Source organism: Physeter macrocephalus, chromosome 2, assembly GCF_002837175.3.
Source record: "Physeter macrocephalus isolate SW-GA chromosome 2, ASM283717v5, whole genome shotgun sequence".
Classification (NCBI taxonomy): Eukaryota; Metazoa; Chordata; class Mammalia; order Artiodactyla; family Physeteridae; genus Physeter; species Physeter macrocephalus.
In genome coordinates, this window is record NC_041215.1 from 86,800,109 (window position 1) to 86,814,405 (window position 14,297).

Below are 14,297 nucleotides of genomic sequence, written 5' to 3' on the forward strand. Positions count from 1 at the left end.
TGTTGTGGCCTCTCCCCTTGCGGAGCACAGGCTCCGGACGCACAGGCTCAGTGGCCATGGCTCACGGGCCCAGCCGCTGCGCGGCATGTGGGATCTTCCCGGACCGGGGCACGAACCCGTGTCCCCTGCATCGGCAGGTGGATTCTCAACCACTGTGCCACCAGGGAAGCCCATCCTTTTTTTTTTGATGAGTTGTTTTTCTTCTGAAGTTAATCCTTTTGTCCCTTATTAAATTCCTTATGGCATATTTATCCTTGGGAATGGCAAGAGGTATGGAGCATACCCACTGTTTTCTCTGACGTAGCAATTATTGCCTGATAATGATGTGGTAGAAATAGCAGCATACTTGGGAATAAAGCCTGATGGATATTAATGGATATTAATTCACTATTTAATCTAGTACACTGTTTAGTTGCTGTACATGTTAGCTTTCTGATCTATGGTTAATAAGCCATTCTAATCAAGCGTATTACTGTTGGGGGTAGGGGAATTGGCATTCCATCAGCAAAGTTAAGTACGTCTTGCCACACTTTATGTCTTGCTTTATAGATCACAGCAGGTACCATAATTCATTCCATGAATGTATTCATAGGGCAATTATATGGCTATAAGTATAACAGTAATAAAGGTTTTCTTTTAAAGCCTAAGAACTGTTCATTTAAAAATATTCTAGATTTCATCAGTCTTCTAATTAATGCCTCCTTGGCCGGAAGTAACTTTTTTTTTTTTTTTGGCTGCGTTGCGTCTTTGTTGCTGTGCACGGGCTTTCTCTAGTTGCGGCGAGCGGGGGCTACTCTTTGTTGCGGTGCACGGGCTTCTCACTGCGGTGGCTTCTCTTGTTGCGGAGCACGGGCTCTAGGCACGCGGGCTTCAGTAGTTGTGGTGCACGGGCTCAGTAGCTGTGGCTCAGGGGCTCTGGAGTGCAGTCTCAGTAGTTGTGGCGCCCGGGTTTAGTTGCTCCAAGGCATTAGGATCTTCCTGGACCAGGGATCGAACTCGTGTCCCCTGCATTGGCAGGAGGATTCTTAACCACTGCACCACCAGGGAAGTCCCTCATCAGTCTTCTGATAATAGCAAAGTTACTTTTCATTTACTTTTGAAAAGTGATACTCCATTTGTATATATTTTTTTCAGTTTCTGAATTTTTAGTTGCGGACTTATAATTCAGTTTTTACACTGTTATTTAGAGAACGTTGGGTTTCACTGTTGAGACAGAAAGGTTAAAAAATGGTGATACACAAAACATTATAAATTAAAATTTTCAGGACTGGCAAATTGGGTTAATACTATAGACCCTAAAAATTTTTGTGAAGACAAACGAGCAAACAAAAACCAGAATAAGAATTTGGAAAACAAGTGTTTGGGGTTCTGTCCAGCTCACTGCAAGGTCTTCAGCGAGTCACTTAATTCCTCTGAACTTCTGTTTCCTGATCATAAAATGAGAGTATCAGACTAGATGTTCTTTCCAATGTCTTTTTTAGCTCTAACAGTCCCAGGACAGCAACATGTTATGGGTCAGAGTATAATAACTATAAATAATGATATATTTCTTCTGGAAAGAAAAGCAGGCACACTAAATTACTGTATTACAAAATACGAGAAATAATACAGGCATAACAAAATGGACGTGGAATGAATCAGACTGAGGGTCAGATCCTAGCTTCGCCATCACTGGCCTTAAACAGTTCACGTAATGGTCTCTGCACTTTCCCTCACTTCTAAAATGGGAGTGATCACTCTTCCTCGATGGGGCCATGACAACAAACAACCAAACAGATGTACAGAGCTTAGCACAGTGCCAGGCACAGTAAGTACTCAATAGAGGCTAGTTATTACTTTTGTTGTTTTTGTCACAGAGGATTGCTACAAGGAAAAAGGTGTCCAGTACAATAGGTGCTCAATAGGTAGTACCTATCCTTGACTCCTTTGAAAAAGTATCAGAATTTAGGCAGTAGTCATCTAGGGGTATAGACTAGTCATACCGTATGAGAAAAGAAGCATTAAAAAATGGTCAGAAAAATTCCCGTCATGAGAAGGAAGCAAGGAGTTTCTCGGTAAAGTCAGTAATCCTATACTGGGGAAGTGGACTAATGATGTTGACTCAAAGTAGAAATCCATTGTGGTTACCATTAAAAAATACACCAGTTTAGAAAATTAAGTAAGGGGAATCAAAAGGAAATAAAAACACCTCCAACAGCTAGGAAGCCAATTCACGCATCAGCAAAAATCAGTGAGGTGGGAAGACCTATTGAGGAAAATCAATGAAGTGAGAATTCTTCCTTGTATCCAGGTTCCAGCAAGATGCTGTGCTGAGCTCTCATTAATACGCCCGCCCTGAACTTCCTTTACCTCCTCTGGCTGCTTCTCCTCAGTATATCTTGTCACAGAAGATGCTTGACTTGTAAACCAAATGCTCACTCTGCTGTGCTGTAGAAATGTGACTGTGGAAGCCTCTTAACCCCTTAGGAGTTTGTTTTCTCCTAGCTGGGGGATGCATTGTAATGAAAGAATTATTCAACGTAACCTGTTCCTATGTAATCTATCTCAAAAGATATACCCCTTTATTTCCAAATTATAATTTTATAGTTGAACCTTCCAATGGCTGATTTGCGTGAAATGAGCCCCTCTCAGTGTCACCCCATCTATTTCTTAGAGTTGCTCAGGGGTCTTGTGATCTCTGGCAGGATCCTTTTAGTTTTTTCTGTTCTGATCTCTCTCTCTCTCTCTCTCTTTCTCTCTCTCCCTCTCCCCCTTCACCTCCCGCTCCCTCCCCCCCTTCCTCCCTCCCTTCTTTTCCTCTCTTTTTGGATCTCACTGTTGATTTTTCTGCTTCTTATGCACACAATGTTGCCATTTGAGAAAACTGTCTTTTACTGGCATTCCTGCTCTTAGAACTGGGCAAGGCGCCTGCTTTGACTTTCCTCCTGCCACACCCCACCCCATGGGGTTGGGGAATCCACTGGGCCGACCTACCCTTTTCTAGACCATGCTCTGGATCCCTGGGACTCCAGAATCTCCTGCCCAGAGCAATTTCAGGCTGCAACACTGGCCCTTCATCCTGAAGCCTGAACATGCAATGGGCACACCCTCTAGGCTCCAGGGGATGGCAAGGGTGGCTGTTTGCTGTGGGAGGGCATGTGGAGATTGGAAATGCGGCCTGGGATATCCAGCCATGTGTGAGGAGGATGGGTCATATTCTGGACAGTTAGGTAGCTTGATTCATGATGTTTAAATATTCAGGCGTGGGTGTGCATGTTTCCTGTGCATTCCTGCCCGGCCCGAGGATGCTGGGGTAGCCCGTCTGAGTGAGGTGATCCCACTGATATCTCTTTGTCAGCTCTAAGGAGGGCTCTGCCCTTGCTAACTCTACTCAGCACAAGTGATACCAGTCAGTGACTTTAACATCAATAAGATGTCACTGAAGTCTAATGCAGAGTAACCAACAGCTGCATTCAGTGCTGGTTATTTTTAGGACCCACAAACCCAGTTGGACTGCAGGGTCCCTGACCAGCTCCCACAGCCTCTGGTATCATGGAGACCAGCTCAGTCCCACCAGTGAGAATCTCCAAGCACCTCCAAACTCCAGTCTAAGCCCAACTATTAGGTGTTTTTCTTGTTCTTGTTTTAAACGAAATCAGACTTGTTTTAGTGATAACAGAATGACAGACAGTAACACTACCTGTTTCCTTGAGATAAGACCCCACCTACCCATCCAGCCCCACTTGTGTGTAATTGGACCACAATGGCCTGGAAGAGTTCATCACAATTGTTCCCTCTGTTTCTCAAAATCCTGATTGCTCTGTCTTAGCCAGCACATGTTTGGGTTACCAACCAATCAGTCCAGGCAGCAGAGCATAAGCCCCAGGTCAACTTCCCATCACAGCTTAACCCACACTAGGAGGAGGAGCAGGGTGGCGGAAGTGTGAGACGTGTAAGTCCCTCTGTCATAACCTTGCCTCAGCTCCCAGAATCCTGTGAATAACTATCTAGACAAAAAAATACAAACCTTCTAAGAACAAGGCATTCTTGATTTTAAGGCAGTCTAAATCAAGACTGGGGGCACAGTCCTGCTAATATTCCCAATTATAGGATTGCATTTATAGCATTATAGCATTCCCAAATATAGAATTAAATAGAACTCAACATATCAGTTGGAAGTAGCAGCATTTGGGTTAAATTTTTATAATCCAGGGATTTCTAAAAATATGAGTCTCCATCTATATCTGTATCTGCAAGAGTTAAAAGGCTGACCAAAGTCAGTTCTCCCAGAATAAAGTAAAGTGTAAACCACTTGCTACCCCTGACTTGGCAGTTTTCAATTTTCAAAATTATTAGAATCAAATCTCTAACAAACATTATCAAGTACATTTACTACTAAACAGATTAGTGTTTATTACTAAAAATGAATAATAAATCTGTCCTATCTAAATCATGGACTATTGTGAAGATTGGAAGAGAAGAAGGACGGTGAGCTAGGGTAACACAGTAGTGCCTTTAAACACCATGGAGTAGGAGTGGCTTGGTGGCATTACTGTTAGCTACTCCACAAGCTATATGTATGTGTGGGTTTCAAAAGCAGACTGCAAAGCATAAAGTTATAATCCAAAGGTTAGGTAATTCTGTTACCCTTCCCTTCGTACTGAGGCTAGCTGTTCTGGTGAACATATTTGGATTCAATTCAATGTCTTATTGAGCGTCTTCTAAATATAAGCCAGTATGATAGGCACTGAAACTCAAGCCACATTCTCTTGGCTCAAAGCAATATTTCAACTGTTCAGCTGTGTTTATACCCACCCTAGAAAACCTGTAAGAGCTCCCCTGCTGCTGAAGACCAAGGATTTCCTTTGTTTTTCTCCACTTTCCTCCTTAATCATTTTACATGACCAGGGAGAGAGAATGTTAAGATCTACCTACATCTAACAAGTGAGTCACTGTGTTTTGTTTCATTAGCATGAACACAATGTGTAAGACACAACTATCACAGTGAAGACCAGATTCCAGAATCAGCAGACCTGCTTTTAAACTCTAAGTGGTAGAGTTATTTAACATGATCAAATCAGACTTTGATCATATGTCAAATTGGATTAAGAACAGTACCTACTTCACAGGAGTGTTGTGAGGATTAAAGGGGATAATGAATATAAAGCATTTAGCCTAGTAGACCCAAATGTTAATAATTTTAAAATAGTAATTATATTATTTCTGAACTTGGTGCTGAAGAGAATACACAGATTATAAATTGAGACCCCTAATGCCAAGCATAGAATCCTTCCAAAGGCAATAAACTACTACACGTCAATAATATGGTTTACAATAAGAGACAGGGCGGAACCTTTTGTTATCCAGAATTTCACCTATGCAAAATGTATCTGAGAATGGGAAGTAGAAAATGAACCGATTAGGTATCCCAAAGTACATATATACCCTGTACAATAATGAGCACAAAATAAATCATAAGCAACTGGCAACAGATTATTATTGTAATATTCTACAGTGGTAATCATGAATTTTCTCACAAAGCTCTATTCTATTATTGATCTTTCATAGACAGGGTTATATTTTCCATGTTCATGGGTAGTGGGCAAAGCTATTCCAACTTGATCCTATTGTAGAAGTTACATTTTAGAAGTTATTCCTGAGGTCAGCATGCAGTACATAATCAAAGAGATATACAGATTTCAAGGCCACACAAGCAGAGCAGCCATTCTTGGACAATCACTAACTCCCTGCCCCCTTCAGTACAGACCATTGAAGGAAAGCAAACTCCTTCCTGAGAAGACAGCTTTTACAGTCTAACACTGAGCACCTGTAGACTGAGATAGAGAATGTCCTGAAAAACAGCAATAGAGGCCCTGATAAAAGAAACATGAGTTAATACACATAAGGAATTTAGAACAGTTCTGCAAATGTGGTATGTCCTTAAAGAAAGTTAGTTTGGGGACTTGCCTGGTGGTGCAGTGGTTGAGAATCCACCTGCTAATGCAAGGGGACACGGGTTCGAGCCCTGGTCTGGGAGGATCCCACATGCCGCAGAGCAATTAAGCCCATGCGCCTCAACTACTGAGCCTGCGCTCTAGAGCCGGTGGGCCACAGCTACTGAGCCTGCATGCTACAACTACTGAAGCCCATGCACCCAGAGCCTGTGCTCCGCAACAAAGAGAGGCCACCGCAATGAGAAGCCCGTGTACCACAATGAAGGGTGGCCCCCGCTCGATGCAACTAGAGAAAGCCCACATACAGCAACGAAGACCCAACTCAGCCAAAAATAAATATATAAATAAATTTTTTTTTAAAAGAAGAAAGTTAGTTTGTTTTTTTTTTTCCAGGAAAAGAACAACTTGGACACAAAAAAGAGTATCAGTAGAACCTAGACAGTTTGAAAATGTATAAAACAACTTAGAAATTTAGACCCCAAAAGCATATAAGGATGTTTTGTTTATTTGTTTAAAAGAATTAATTCCTTAGTAGGTAAGGGAACACATAATCCTATTGAAGACCTTTTGTAGTTGGTCTCATGTAAGTTAACTCTGTAGTAATCTCATATATATTTCTGAGTTTTAAATTTGTCATATTCATAAAGTTCCAATCTAAAACCATGCCAAGGGACTTCCCTGGTGGTGCAGTGGTTAAGAATCCGCCTGCCAATGCAGGGGACACAGGTTCGAGCCCTGGTCTGGGAAGATCCCACATGCCGTGGAGCAACTAAGCCTGTGTGCCACAACTACTGAGCCTGCGTACTGCAACTACTGAAGCCCACGTGCCTCGAGTCCGTGCTCTGCAACAAGAGAAGCCACTGCAATGAGAAGCCCACGCACAGCAACGAAGAGTAGCCCCCACTCACTGCAACTAGAGAAAGCCCACGGGCAGCAATGAAGACCCAACGCAGCCAAAAATAAATAAATAAAATAAAATTTAAAAAATTGTTAAAAAAAAAAAAAAAACCACGCCAAATAGGGCTTCCCTGGTGGTGCAGTGGTTAAGAGTCCGCCTGCCGATGCAGGGGACACGGGTTAGTGTCCCGGTCCGGGAAGATCCCACATGCCACTGGGCGACTGGGCCCGTGAGCCATGGTCGCTGAGCCTGCGCGTCCGGAGCCTGTGCTCCACGATGGGAAAGGCCACAACAGTGAGAGGCCCGCATACCGCAAAAAAACAAACAAACAAACAAAAAAAAAACCATGCCAAATATTATGACATCTGACAGTATCTGGACCTACTATAGCTGCTGGAGTTCTAGGGCCCACCCAGAGTAGGCAGATGAGATAAGCATGCCACCTCACATAAAGCCGCCTTAAGATGTTTGTTGGGACATGCTTGTGGTATCAGTCATACATTTCACTTGAGGGTGAGACCTCCTACGCCCTTATTCAAAGCCTATGTACTTTTCTTTTTTTCTAATTCAATGGAAAACATGTACTGAATTTCATATATCCACCAGGCCATGAATATATGTCTGGACAGCCAGAGTAAGGTCAATTTCCTAGGGTATAAATTAAATGGCAAACGTGTTAGGGAGTGCAATGAACACCTTCAAGCCCCTGAATTGAGACCTGTGCTTCAAGATCTGTGCGAGAGTGAAAAAACAGTACAGTTGCTCATTAGAGAAAGTTTTATTTTTCTGGTTTGTAATATACAATGCCTAGGTTTGTAAAGGAGGAAATGCTGCTTTCCTGATACCTATCACTTGACTTACCTGAACTTTCAAAAGCACTCACTCATATACATTCTCTGCTAGTAAACTGACTCTGAACGCACAGTCTCTGCTAGGACATTGATTTGATGACTCACAAGGCAATCTGTGTGACTTAAACACAATGGCAACCCATGCAGGTGATTGCTGTGTGTCACATACTGTGTCTACTGGGTATATTTTTTCTAATTAGTCCTATAACCTGAAGGAGTTAAGGATGTCTGTTGGAAGAAATATGAGTTATACTAGCACTGCTCTTAGCCTGACCTATAGTGAACTTGAATGAGTAGAATACCCCTTGGAGAGAGAATTTCTCCCTGTATAAGGTAGGTGTATTCGTTTCTTTCAAGGCAACAGGATATATTTAGCAGCAAGGAAAAGCGAGTTTATCAAATATATCCTGAGTAAGACTGTTTGGTGGTTTGTTGTTTTTCAGGCTCAATTTCTTGGCTTCTAAAATCTGTCCCTTATAAAGAGAGCAGTCCAAAAGCTGAAATTGATCAAGAACCCAAATTCTGTTCATGAAGTCTTCCCAGTGAAGGAATAAAAAGGAATTTAATTTAGATTTTAGTAAGCAGTCTAGGATAATTTTTACATAAACTATAAGGCCATCAACTTGTATTTAATTTGCCCTGATAAAATTTAATTACTCTCAAACAAAGCAAGTTCTTTCTAATTAGACTTGATATGAAAAAATGAAAACACAGCAACTTAACAAAGGAAAGTAATCTCCAGATAATAAAAGCCAAGAAAATTACATGTTGTACTTAAGGAATGGTTTGCAAAAGGTACTAACAACTAAACAAAGGAGCTTTAGTGTGGCAATGGTAGGAGGAAGGTAGCCAAAGAAAAGAATACTGTGGCAATGAGACTCTGGTCAGTGCCTGACACTCTGTGGGGGGTGGTAAAGAATAAAACCAGACTGTTAGAAAAGACCCTTGGTTATCTACAATCAAGCCATTATACACAGATGAGGATGCAGAGGGCTCACATAGTAAAGTGACTTGTCCAAGGACGCAGAACATGACTATGTGATAATTGGGGCAGATGTTGGTCCTCTCCTTCATTGTTAGATAATATATACTGTTGGGCACTGTCTTCCTTCTTGGATGCAGAAAGAGGAAGTTTTTAAATGTACAAATATTTAAGATTATTATGTAGAGTGCCAATAAAATAACTTACTAAACATGCATAATAGTCATTTACAATAGACTCCTTCTACAAATAATGTCACAATTGGTAATGTATGGGGGATATATGTCTGTGTAATCCAAAGCCAGAAATTTTAGGAAATTTTCTTGGGTGAGAACATCTAATACATAAATTGAAAAACTCTATACTATTGTGATACTGCTTCAACATCAAATTATCTAAGTATTTAAAAATGTATTGGGGGACAAGCATGTGAAAAGATACTCAACATCATTTTTCACTAAGTAATTAAAAATTAATCAATAATGAGTTTCTTCTACCCACCTATTAGAATGACTAAAATCCAAAAAACTAACAATACTAATTGCTGGTGATGATGTAGAAAATGGAGCGCTCATTGACCGCTGGTACAAATGCAAAATGGTTCAGCCATTTTGGAAGGCAATTTCTTACAACGTTAAACATAGTTGTACCATATGATCCAGCAGTTATGCTCCACGGTATTTACTCAACTGATTTGAAAATGTACATCCACCTAAAAATCTACATGCAAATATTTGGAGAAGATTTACTCATAATTGCCAAAAAATGGAACCAACCAAGACATTCTTCAATAGTTGAATGTATAAACAAACAGTATACTTCCAAAGAGTACATGACAGAAAGGGGGGATGAAAGAACAACCTCACAGTGGAGACACCTGACAAACACCATGTCAGCCAGGTGATCTAGGTCAACATCAAGAGTGATTTCAGTGTACTGCTATGTTGATAGCATACACTCAATGTGATGTGATGAAAATAGCACTTTATCTGGGTGGTCTTCCTCCTCACAATTATAACCCCAGTCTACTCATGAGAGGAACACCAGTCAAATCCCAATTGAGGACATTCTACAAAATACCTGACCAGTACTCCTCATAACTGTCAAGGTCATCAAAACAAGGAAAGTCTGAGAAACTGTCACAGCCAAGGGGAGCCTAAAGAAATATAATGACTAATTGAAATGTGGTATTTTGGATGGGACTCTGAAACAGAAAAAGGACTTTAGGTAAAAACTAAGGAAATCTCAAAAATGTATGGACTTTACTAGTTAATAATGTGTCCATATTAGTTCATTAATTGTAACAAGTGTACAATAGTAATGTTAGGTGTTAATAATAGTGGAAACTGAGTATGGGGTATATGGAAATTTTCTGTACTATCTTTCCAATTTTTCTTTAAAACTGTTCTAAAACAAACAAAAAAATTTATTTAAAAAAATGTGTTGAGCAGAGTTTCAGAATGTTAGTGAATTTTGCATGTTTTTAGGAGAAATAATGAGATAGGTTTTCCACAATGTCCAGAATCACAGGGCTGATCATCTTGATCTTGCCAAAAGTTTTTAAGTAATTTTTTAGAGGTGAAAGTGTAGGAATTGTTTCAATAGGAACACACAACTGTGTTTTTTTTTAAATGCAATGAATTGGAAAACACTGTTTATTTTACCTTAATTTTGGAAGATATTTATATCATAAAAAGTAACATTTTTAACACATGCTTTAAATTTTTTCAGGTTTCCACTTCACAATGATAACTAACTAGCTGGCAACCATGGAGCAGATTAAAGTAGAAGAATCTTGATGCTCTCTAAAATGCTAAATACTAAAGATAGGGTCTCTCTCTTTAGGGTTTTTCCCTAAAACTAAACTCTAAACCAACTAAAACTCTATCTGAAATGCATATATTTTCAATGCATTCAATTGTTCAGGGTCAGATCATCCAGTTTGTAAATTCTTCATTTCTTTTGCTTCTCTCGCCCACTTTCCCCCTGCCAATCTCTCATTAGATGGAAAAAAAAATTATTTTTATGGGATGGAAAAAAAAAAGTGTAGAATATCAAAAGTATTGTCCAAAATGTGCCTTTTTGATTATCTGTAGATTTGATTTTTATATGATGCTTTGTCTCCTACTTAATGCAGTAACACCCAGCCATATTATGTATTTGCAGAAGTTCAGAACCGAGAAGAATAAAGATTGTTAGCAGCAAGTAGTCTTGGCAAGTAGACTGCATGGTCAGATGTCTCCTGTCCTGTGTTTCCTTCTGAGTCACAGGCTTGCTCGTGGCCTTGGGTTTGTCAGCATCCCCAAAGATCTGTCTTAGCTGTGTGCTCAGAACTGAGGCTGACTTCCAATGTGACCTGGTCATTGGGTTGCTGTATCCAATAAAGGATTTTATCACCTTAGAGGAGGATTAATCATCAGTACTATTTCCTCCTACACCTGAGTCCTGCTTAGAGGCCTTGGCCCCAAACACGCCCTTTATAAGCTCTTACAAGAGTGTGAGAATCAGCAGCAAAGCCTTGGGCCATTTATTGAATTCACAATGTTTTTTGGAGCAAGAGAAACAAAGAGGTTTTTACAAAAGCTGGACCAATCTGCAACTACAGTTCTGGTCAAATTGCAGCACACCTAAATGAGATGGCACACATACTAATTATCCTGTAATTTTGATACTCTCAATCAACAAGGAACAGAGTGCCTGCTGAGTGCACAACAAAACAAAATTATCTTTTACTTTCTGTTCTCTCTGTATTTACTATGCATCTGCTATATGTCAGTCTTACAAATATATTATTCTTCAAAAACGTGTGCTAGCCTGTTCACATATCACTTTCTCAGCATCTTCTAGACCACCAATCACACTCCCATGCACTGGAAAGTTTGCTATAGTGTTTGTATGTGTGTGTATTAAAAGGGGCCAGTTTATTTCATAAGTCAACATAAAGGAAAGGCTCTTATTTTTGTTGAGAGAATTTCAGCCCTTTTGGTTAAAGGTGGGGGCAGTTGCTTAGGTAAGGGGCCCATTCCCGTCTAAAATGAGAACCCTAACTTCCCAACTAAGTCAGAAAGGAAAAGTTATGATGAAGGGCTGGCTCATTATAGGCAGATAGCCAATGGGGCTTACCTGGAAGGCTGGCTATGCTTTCCCTCTGTAGAGAGCCTGAGCTGAGAAAGGCAGCAGTAGTTTTCTTGTGGAAATCACCTCTGTGCTATGATGACAAGGAGTCTGGGTATGTTGGAGGGTCAGAGGGTAAGGGCAGTGGAGTTAATGAGACGTGTCACGCTTCCTCTTCATGATTTTTCTTTACCTGGTCTGACATTCTTGTGTCATTTGAAAAGGCGAGCAAAATTGAGAAGAGCAAAAAAACAAAAAAAAATGATACCTACATTACTTCGCTAGGCCTGCTATAACAAAGCATCACAAATGAGGTGGCTTAGAACAAGAGAAGCTTATTGTCTCACAGTTCTGGAGACCAGATGTCTGAAATCAAAGTGTCAGTAGGGCCATGCTCCCCCTGAAGGTGCTAGGGGAGAATATGTTCCAGCCCTTTCTCCTACCTTCTAGTAGTTCCTTAGCTTATGGTTATATAACTCCGATCTTCACATGGTATTCCCCTATGTGCCTGTCTCTCTCCAACTTTCATCTTTTTATAGGGGTACCAGTCATATTGGATTTTTATAAAGACCAGTCATTTTAGGGGCCCACCCTACTCCAGTATGACTTCATCTTAACTAATTACACCTGCAACAACCCTATCTCCAAATAAGGTCACATTCTGAAATACTAGTGATTAGGACTCCAATGTATGAATTTGGGGGGGGGAAACAATTTGACTCATAACAACGTGAAACTATATACAAGGATTTGGCAATTATTATGAAAAGAGCTATTCTTGATGTGTCCTGTGCTGGGAGCTTTCCCTCTTTGATTTGTGAAATAATTAAACTGGTCTTCCACCCTAGAACATGTTGAAATCATAACAATGGCATGGACTGGACTACATTCATTATAAATATTTTCAGAGGTAAAATATTTATTAATAAATATTTTAATATTTTTTAGAAATAAATCATTTGTTGATCAAAATGCTCATCTTATTTCAATGTGCCTGCCATTTCCTTTAGTGTACTTCCAATATGCTTTCTGTATAATTCTCCATTCTGGTTTTCCTTCTAACTTAGTAAAATCCTTGAGGAATGGTCAGTGGAAGAGACTAGGTACATGGTAATTTTATAATCAGTAAAGACATTTAGAATTAAGTTATCTTTTTTTTTTGATGCTTTTATCTTTGTGGAATTCCTACATTTCTTAAAACATGAGTAAAAATAATAATTTTAGTTGTGTGATATAAGACAGAGAACATTTCCGAATTAATCTTGGATTGAATCAGAAGTTCAAGAGATGCTAGCTACTACATGGGATAAACTCCAAATCTCTGATTCCATACAGGTTTTAATAGTACCAAGTTATTTTTATCCTGATAAATGAATCCATCAAAGATTTCCCCTAGTGAACATTCTTATTGTTAATTAACAATAGAATGTAGCACACAAAAAGGAAAGTAAGGGCTGGGAAAAAGTGTTCGACAGTTATTTTGTAAATAGAAGTGAATAACGTGTTTTAATTTTTAAACCTCACAATAAACCCAGGATTCTATACTTTACCTCACTGAAAGAAGGGGTCTGAGAACCTTGATATTCTCCAGATCATATAACAGATGCAGTGATAATTTTAAGCCTTAGACATCTGGCATAGTTGAGGTTTTATGACAAGGTATTCTGGCAGAAGAGAGAAGACCCTAATTAGCAAAGTATCCTTGATAACCTTTTAAGTATTGTCCTTTTGGATCCCATGAGGTTTTTTTGATAGATGCATCAGTTGTTAAGATCATTTCAGTTCTATGACTTGATGTATTTCCAAAACTGCCTTCAAGGCCTTACTTATTTACCTTCCAAATGAGCGTAGCAGAGAAGAAACATAACTGCATTATGGAAAGTCTTTTGTTGTTTGCAAACCTTCTCTGTGTTCCTTTCTATAAGAAACTACAGTCGTCCCTCCATATCCAGGGCAGTTTGGTTCCAGGATCCCCCACGGACACAAAAATCCACAGATTCTCAAGTTCCTTATATAAAATGGTGTAGTACAGGCCCTCCAAATCCAAGGATTCAACTAAGGGACTGACTACACTTAGTATCTAAGGTTTTTCTTTCCGTAATATATCACTGTCCATCAATGCCACATCTCCTTTTGGAGGTTCTGAATATGGCGTGGCTGCGTGGAATAAGATGGTATCTGACCATGTGTCCTGGACTTGCCTTTTCCTGGTTTTTGCACAGTTGAGAGGCTGAGAGTTAAACAAAGGGAAGATGGCGATGAAGGCCTGGAGAGGGCTGGTTAAGTCTGGTCTGACCTTGGCTGCCCACAGTTTTCAGGGCCCTCGTGTGACCTACTCCATTCCAGGTCTGAGGGGAGTCTGGCATCTACCTGCCTCAGATATAGACGTCAGACATGGAGAGAAGAGGTCTTGAATTTGGCCAGGGCATTTGCCCAGAGTGTTCCCCTTACATTCTGAGATGAGATAAATGGAGGTCCTAGTCAACTCAAATCACAGTGGGTGCCAGAGGGAAAGCAAG

At 40.1% G+C, this 14,297-nt stretch overlaps 1 long non-coding RNA gene across 1 annotated transcript in view; it reads right to left on the minus strand.

The window, feature by feature from the left end:
* Positions 1-363: 363 nt before the first annotated feature.
* LOC129392611 (uncharacterized) overlaps positions 364-14,297 on the minus strand; it is a 52,913-nt gene continuing 38,979 nt past the window's right edge. Inside the window, exon 3 of the long non-coding RNA XR_008618785.1 lies at positions 364-1,203. This is a non-coding gene — a long non-coding RNA (uncharacterized lncRNA). The remainder of the gene's footprint in view (positions 1,204-14,297) is intronic.